The 7,348-nt window shown below is 40.7% G+C and overlaps 1 non-coding gene across 1 annotated transcript; it reads left to right on the top strand.

The window, feature by feature from the left end:
* The first annotated feature begins 424 nt into the window (after window positions 1-424).
* On the top strand, window positions 425-528 carry LOC112774680 (small nucleolar RNA R71). Its single transcript, XR_003189151.1, has one exon. It is a non-coding gene; the product is annotated as a small nucleolar RNA R71 (small nucleolar RNA).
* Window positions 529-7,348: the final 6,820 nt, after the last annotated feature.

The raw sequence follows: 7,348 nt of genomic DNA on the forward strand, positions 1-7,348 counted from the left end.
CCATCCAGGGTTGTAAGTCTTGGAGTATGGCTCATAGTTTTTCCTTGGTGAATTCCCAATGTAGTTGGCTTGCTCCTGACTCCCCTCTGCTTCTTCATTCACTCCTTCTTGGATTGTTGATGAAGTGAAGATTGCTGCTACTTGGTTCATCTCCATCTTCTTGGTGAGGTCTGCCAGCTGCTGGGTAATGAGCTTGTTTTGGGCCAACAGAGCATCTACATTGTTTAGCTCCATTACTCCTCTTGTGTTCCCTCTTTCGGAAGCATAGAAGTAGTCGTTCTCTGCTACTTTTTCAATAACATCTATGGCTTCCTCAATGGTCTTCTTCTTGTTCAAAGATCCTCCAGATAAATGGTCTACGGCCTTCTTTGACTCATAAGAGAGCCCTTCATAGAAAATGTGCAGCTGCACCCATTCGTTGAACATGTCAGGTGGACACCTCCTTGTTAAGTCCTTGAACCTCTCCCATGCTTCATATAGAGTCTCACCATCTTGTTGCCTGAAAGTTTGGACCTCAGCTCTCAGCCTATTGATTCGTTGAGGAGGGTAAAATCTTGCTAAGAATTTGTTCACCACGTCTTCCCAAGTTGTCAAGCTTTCCCTTGGAAAAGATTCCAGCCATTTGGCTGCCTTGTCCTGAGTGAGAATGGAAATAAGAGCAATCTATAGGCGTCAGGGTGAACACCATTAGACTTCACTGTGTCACATATTCTCAGGAAGGTGGTTAAATGTTGATTTGGGTCTTCTTGAACACTTCCTCCAAACAAACAGTTGTTCTGAACAAGGGTGATGAGCTGTGGTTTAAGTTCAAAGTTGTTGGCATGGATTGTTGGCTTTTGGATGCTACTTCCACAATTGCCTGGGTTTGGATTGATGTAAAAGCCCAAAACTCTTCTATCCTCCCCAGCATGATTTGCTCTACCTCCTCCCCCATGGTTGTGACCTTCTTCTTCATGATGGTTTTCCATGTTGTCTTCCATGTTTGTTTCAAAGAATTCTTCTTCTTCCTCAGCACCAACCACTTTCTTTTCTCTTGCCTCCCTCCTTAATCTAAGGAAGGTCCTCTGATGAGCGGATATTTTATACGCTTTTTGGGGATAATTTCATATAGTTTAGAGTATGTTTTAGTTAGTTTTTAGTCTATTTCTAGTAGTTTTTAGGAAAAATTCATATTTCTGGACTTTACTATGAGTTGTGTATTTTTCTGTAATTTCAGGTATTTTTTTTGCTGAAATTGAAGGAGCTGAGCAAAAATCTGATTCAGGCTGAAAAAGGACTGCTAATGCTGTTGGATTCTGACCTCCCTGCACTCAAATTGGATTTTCTGGAGCTACAGAACTCGAAATGGCATGCTTCCAATTGCATCGGAAAGTAGACATCCAGGGCTTTCCAGCAATATATAATAGTCCATACTTTGCACAAGGATAGACGATGTAAACTGGCGTTCAACGCCAGTTCTCTGCCCAATTCTGGCGTCCAGCGCCAGAAAAGGATCAAAAACTGGAGTTGAACGCCCAAACTGGCATAAAAACTGGCGTTCAACTCCACAAATGGCCTCTGCACGTGACTCACTCAAATCTCAGCCCCAGCACACACCAAGTGGGCCCCAGAAGTGGACCTCTGCATCATCCATCATAGTCCACTCATATTTTGTAACCCTAGGCTACTAGTTTAGTATTTAAACAACTTTTAGAGACTTATTTTGTATCTCATGACATTTCAGATCTAAACTTTGTATTCTCTGACGGCATGAGTCTCTAAACCCCATTGTTGGGGGTGAGGAGCTCTGCTGTGTCTCGATGAATTAATGCAAGTATTTCTGTTTTCCATTCAAACACGCTTGTTCCTATCTAAGATGTTCATTCGCGCTTAACTGTGATGGAGGTGATGATCCGTGACATTCATCACCTTCCTCAAACCATGAACGCGTGCCTGACAACCACCTCCGTTCTATATACGATTGAATGAGTATCTCTTAGATTCCTTAATCAGAATCTTCGTGGTATAAGCTAGAACTGATGGCAGCATTCATGAGAATCCGGAAAGTCTAAACCTTGTCTGTGGTATTCCGAGTAGGATTCAAGGATTGAATGACTGTGACGAGCTTCAAACTCCTGAAGGCTGGGCGTTGGTGACAGACGCAAAAGGATAGTAAATCCTATTCCAACCGGATCGAGAACCAACCGGTGATTAGCCGTGCTGTGACAGAGCACGTGAGCGTAGTTTTCACTGGAAGGATGGAAGGTAGCCATTGACAACGGTGATCCACCAACACACAGCTTGCCATAGGGGGACGTGCGTGCGTGAACAAGAAGACAGAGGAAAGCAGAGATTCAGAAGACAAAGCATCTCCAAAACTCCAACATATTCTCCATTACTGCACAACAAGTAATTTTTAATTTATGCTCTACTGGTTACTCACAATTCAATTGATAAACATAATTGACTTCCTGACTAAGATTTACAAGATAACCATAGATTGCTTCAAACCAACAATCTCCGTGGGATTCAACCCTTACTCACGTAAGGTATTACTTGGACGACCCAGTGCACTTGCTGGTTAGTGGTACGCGTTGTGAAAAGTGTGATTCACAATTTCGTGCACCAAGTTTTTGGCGCCGTTGCCGGGGATTGTTCGTGTTTGAACAACTGACGGATTATTTTGTTGCATAGATTAGGAAAAATCTTTCTTTTTTTTTGGTTTAGAGTCTTTTATTATTTATCCCTTGTTAAAATACTTTAAACTTATAGCTCAGTTATTTAGAACGTGGTGTTTATGTTCATGGTAATTGGCTATCATATTTTTTAAAACCTTTTTCAAAAATAATTTTTCTATTAAATCCTGTGCCAAACTTTAAGTTTGGTGTTTTCAAAAATAATCTTTCTTAAAATTTTTGAAGGTCCCATAACTCATTTGGCTAGAGCGTTAATCTGTGTTCTTGGTAATTGGGTTAGAATCTTTTATACTCTTTTCAAAACCTTCTTTTTCAAAAATATTTTTTTTTCTATTAAATCTTGTGCCAAACTTTAAGTTTGGTGTTTTCTTGTTGATTTCCCTTTGATTTTCGAAAATTTTGGTTTGGTTTTCTAAAAATTTTAAGTTTGGTGTTCTTCCTTCATGTTCTTGTGTTCTTGTGAGTCTTCAAAGTGTTCTTGAGTTTCCTTGTGTCTTGATCTTAAAATTTTTAAGTTTGGTGTTCCTTGGTGTTTTCCCTCCAAAATTTTCAAAAACAAGGAGCATTAGATCTAAAAATTTTAAATCTTGTACTATCTTATTGTTTTTCTCTCTCCTCACTAAATTCAAAAATATCTTTTCAAAATATCTCTTCTAACTTCCTAACTTCTTATCTTTTCAAAATTTGTTTCAACTAACTAACTAACTTTTTGTTTGTTTCTTAACTTTTTCAAAACTACCTAACTAACTCTCTCTCTCTAATTTTCGAAAATATCTTCCCTCTTTTTCAAAAATTTCTTTTTTTTTTTTTAACTAATTATTTCTAATTTTTTTTACGAAAAAAAAATTTATTATTTCAAAATTCAAATTTTTTTTAGTTATTTTATTTTATTTAAGTATTTACTTCTTATAAAATAAAATAAATAAAAAGATAAATCAGTCCAAGTTATATCCATATATCCATCATGGACATAAGTGGAGATGGACAGTCCAGGAGGACTTTGGGGTCATATTCTAACCCCTCTACTGCTTCGTATGGGAGTAGCATATGCATACCCTCCATTGGAGTTAGTAGCTTTGAGTTGAATCCTCAGCTCATTATCATGGTGCAGCAAAGTTGCCAGTATTCCGGTCTTCCACAGGAAGAACCTACAGAGTTTCTGGCACAATTTTTACAAATTGCTGACACAGTACATGATAAGGAAATAGATCAGGATGTCTACAGACTATTACTGTTTCCATTTGTTGTAAAAGATCAAGCTAAGAGGTGGTTAAATAACCAACCTAAGGCCAGCATAAGAACATGGAAACAGCTGACAGAAAAATTCCTGAATCAATATTTCCCTCCAAAAAGGATGATACAGCTAAGGCTGGACATCCAAGGCTTTAAACAAGGAGATAATGAATCTCTTTATGATGCCTGGGAGAGATACAGAGAGATGCTACGAAAATGCCCCTCTGAAATGTTTTCAGAGTGGGTTCAGTTAGACATCTTCTACTATGGGCTTGCAGAAGGAGCTCAGATGTCTTTAGATTACTCAGCTGGTGGATCTATCCATATGAGAAAGACAATTGAAGAAGCTCAAGAGCTCATTGATACAGTTGCCAGGAATCAGCATCTATATCTAAGCAGCAACCCTTCCATGAATGAAGAGGTTAAAACAGTAACTGCTGAATTCAGTACTGTAAAACAAGCTGCTGAATTCAATCAGCAATTAGATTTTCTAACAAAGCAGCTAGCTGAATTCAAAGACAGGTTACAGGAGACAAGGATAGCTAATATACATATGGAAGAATAGTTTAAGCAAACAAAGCAGCAGCTATCAAAGCAAATAGCAGAAGAATGCCAAGCAGTTCAATTAAGAAGTGGGAAAACATTAAATACCCCACCTCAAGGCATCAAAAATTCAAGAAATGAGCAACCCACCAAAGATTCCCCTGAGGACAGTAAGAGCCCAGGGAAAAATAATTCTGGCACTAAAACGCCAGAAAATGGGTGGAAGGCTGGCGCTGAACGCCCAGACCATGCCCAAAACTGGTGTTCAGCGCCAGAAACAAGGCAGGATTGGCGTTCAACGCCAGAAATGGGCAAGAATCTGGCGTTGAACGCCCAAAGGGGGCATAATCCAGCGTTGAACGCCCAAAATGGGCACATTTCTGGCGTTCAGGCGCCAGGAACAGACAGTGAGTTGGCGTCTAACGTCACTCCAGCTTCTGACTCTGGCATTCAATTGCCAGTGAGGGATCAGACACACACAAGTGCTGACAACAACCCCTCTAAAAAGGCTTCTTTAACCACTAAGGTTGAGGAATATAAAGCCAAGATACCTTATCCTCAAAAACTCCAGAAAGAGGAGCAGGATAAGCAATTTGCTCGCTTTGCAGATTATCTAAGGACTCTTGAAATAAAGATTCCTTTTGCAGAGGCACTTGAGCAAATACCTTCTTATGCCAAGTTCATGAAAGAGATCTTGAGTCATAAAAAGGAGTGGAGAGAAACAGAAAGAGTTCTCCTCACTGAAGAATGTAGTGCAGTCATTCTGAAAAGCTTTCCTGAAAAGCTTAAAGACCCTGGGAGTTTTCTGATACCATGCATATTAGAAGGTGATTGCACCAAGACAGCTTTATGCGATCTTGGGGCAAGCATCAACCTGATACATGCATCCACTATCAGGAAGCTTGGCTTAACTGAAGAAGTTAAACCAACCCGGATATGTCTCCAACTTGCTGATGGTTCCACTAAATACCCATCAGGCGTGATTGAGGACATGATTGTCAGAGTTGGGCCATTCGCCTTTCCCACTGACTTTGTTGTGCTGGAAATGGAGGAGCACAAGAGTGCTACTCTCATTCTAGGAAGGCCCTTCCTAGCAACTGGACGATCCCTCATTGACGTCCAACAGGGGGAAATAACCCTGAGAGTCAACGATGACGAGTTCAAGTTGAACGCTGTCAAAGCCATGCAGCATCCAGACACATCAACAGACTGCATGAAACTTGACCTTATTGACTCTTTGGTAGAAGAGATCAACATGGCTGAGAGTCTCGAATCAGAGTTGGAAGACATCTTTAAAGATGTTCAGCCTGATTTGGAGGATTCCGGGGACATGAAAGAGCCTCTGAACTTTCTTCTGAAAGAGGAAAAACCTCCTAAACCAGAGCTCAAGCCACTGCCACCATCCTTGAAATATACATTTCTAGGAGAAGGTGACACCTTTCCAGTGATCATAAGCTCTGCTTTAAATTCACAGGAAGAGGAAGCACTTATTCAAGTGCTAAGGACACACAAGACAGCCCTTGGGTGGTCCATAGGTGACCTTAAGGGCATAAGCCCAGCTAGATGCATGCACAAAATCCTACTGGAGGATAATGCCAAACCAGTGGTTCAACCACAGAGGCGGCTAAATCCAGCTATAAAGGAAGTGGTGCAGAAAGAGGTCACCAAATTACTAGAGGCTGGGATTATTTATCCCATTTCTGATAGCCCCTGGGTGAGTCCTGTTCAAGTCGTCCCAAAAAAGGGAGGCATGACAGTGATTCATAATGAAAAAAATGAACTGGTTCCTACAAGAACAGTTACAGGGTGGCGCATGTGTATTGACTACAGAAGGCTCAATACAGCCACCAGAAAGGATCATTTTCCTTTACCATTCATAGACCAGATGCTAGAGAGACTAGCAGGTCATGATTATTACTGCTTTTTGGATGGCTACTCAGGCTATAACCAGATTGCAGTAGATCCCCAGGATCAAGAGAAAACAGCATTCACATGTCCATCCGGAGTGTTTGCTTATAGAAGGATGCCCTTTGGGCTATGCAATGCACCTGCAACCTTCCAGAGATGCATGCTCTCTATTTTCTCTGATATGGTGGAAAAATTTCTGGAAGTCTTCATGGATGACTTCTCAGTATATGGAGACTCATTCAGCTCCTGTCTTGATCACCTGAAACTTGTTCTGAAAAGATGCCAAGAAACCAACCTAGTTTTAAACTGGGAAAAGTGTCACTTCATGGTGACTGAAGGAATTGTTCTTGGGCATAAAATCTCAAACAAGGGAATAGAGGTGGATCAAGCAAAAATAGAGGTAATTGAAAAATTACCACCACCTGCCAATGTTAAGGCAATCAGAAGCTTTCTGGGGCATGCAGGATTCTATAGGAGGTTTATAAAGGATTTTTCAAAAATCGCAAAACCTCTAAGCAATCTGCTAGCTGCTGACACGCCATTTGTGTTTGACACAGCATGCCTGCAGGCATTTGAAACGCTGAAAGCTAAGCTGGTCACAGCACCAGTCATTTCTGCACCAGACTGGACATTGCCATTTGAGTTAATGTGTGATGCCAGTGATCATGCCATTGGTGCAGTATTGGGACAGAGGCATGACAAGCTTCTGCATGTTATTTATTATGCCAGTCGCGTTCTAAATGATGCCCAGAAAAATTACACAACCACAGAAAAAGAACTACTTGCAGTGGTTTACGCCATTGACAAGTTCAGATCATACTTAGTAGGATCAAAAGTGATTGTGTATACTGACCATGCTGCTCTTAAATATCTACTCACAAAGCAGGATTCAAAACCCAGGCTCATCATATGGGTATTGCTTCTGCAAGAGTTTGATATAGAAATAAGAGACAGAAAAGGGACAGAGAACCAAGTGGCTGATCATCTGT

The sequence above is a fragment of the Arachis hypogaea genome, chromosome 18 (assembly GCF_003086295.3).
Source record: "Arachis hypogaea cultivar Tifrunner chromosome 18, arahy.Tifrunner.gnm2.J5K5, whole genome shotgun sequence".
NCBI lineage: Eukaryota > Viridiplantae > Streptophyta > Magnoliopsida > Fabales > Fabaceae > Arachis > Arachis hypogaea.